Raw genomic sequence first — 1289 nt, 5'->3', positions numbered from 1 at the left:
CGCATTGAAGTAACTAATATGCTTTATCTCAAAAACAATCAGAGCTGCAGAGTGTTCCTATATTCAAATCAAATCAAGTTTAATTATCATTCAACTACGCATGGATACATCAGAATGAGACAGCATTCTTCTGGGGCCAAGCATAATCAAAATAGAGAGAAAATAACACACAGTCACAAAAGAAACATGAGTGACATGTCCCTCAAATTGATGGTATAGTTCCCAACAGTCCAGCCTATCATCCCACTGATTGAACACTGGAGAGCAGCACTAACATTAGAGGCCATCCCTCAACCAAATGCAGATGCCTCGCTATACCACCTCCAGCGTCACCTGGCAGGCAAGCCCATGGCTTCAGGCCTAGTGCTCGCGACAACCGCGCCCAATACTGCGGCCTGGCCAGGTCTGCAGTATCTTACAGTAGCAATGACCAACAGGGCTTTGCGATTGCAAGAGAAATATCTAAGACAGTCACTCATGGTTACTCTGCATGCCGCCAACTTCGAGTAGTGGGCAGCAACAGGGTCTGCATCCAGGTCAACTCCTCTGAACCCAATCTGGCTCCTCCAATCTGTCGGATGCCTCCTCCTTCTCTGACCCACCCACTGACTCCTACAACATTCTGGCCTGCTACTCTGAACCACATGCAGCTCACTTATGGGGTAGGCCTGCTGTATCCATAGTTCTTGAAGTCCTGTATAGTCTTACAGTCATAAAATACACATTTAACAAGGAAAAGCACACCTTTGGTTGGCCTCCGAGAGGCCACTGCACCACCTCACAGGAAGTTAAAAAACCATGAGCCATAGGATCAGAATTAGGCCACTCGGCCCATCGAGTCTGCTCCACCATTCCAACATGGCTGATTTATTATTCCTCTCAACTTATTCTCCTGCCTTCTCCCTGTAATCTTTAACGCTCTTCCTAATCAAGAACTTATCAGACTCCACTTCAAATGTACCCAAAGACTTGGTCCATTGGGACCAAAAGGGAAACATGCCTGTATTGGGAAGGAATGAAATATGAAAATCTGGGACCCGTGCCTTGAAATAATGACTAGCAGCTGAAGAACCACAGACAGATTTGGTCACCTTACAGGAAATACATGAATTCAAGCATGACATGGCCTCCGTAGCTGTCTGTGGCAATGAAGTTTTTACTCCCTACTTCTCTTAGCATACACCCTATGCACGGTCATCTATTACACAAAAGGAGGCCTTCTTGTTAAGTGCAGTGAAGGTCATTCTCTCATTTACATGAATCCATCAACTAATGACATTGATCCCCAT

This window comes from Mobula birostris, chromosome 10 (assembly GCF_030028105.1).
Source record: "Mobula birostris isolate sMobBir1 chromosome 10, sMobBir1.hap1, whole genome shotgun sequence".
In the NCBI taxonomy this organism is placed as follows: domain Eukaryota; kingdom Metazoa; phylum Chordata; class Chondrichthyes; order Myliobatiformes; family Myliobatidae; genus Mobula; species Mobula birostris.
Note: the sequence above shows the minus strand (reverse complement) of the source record.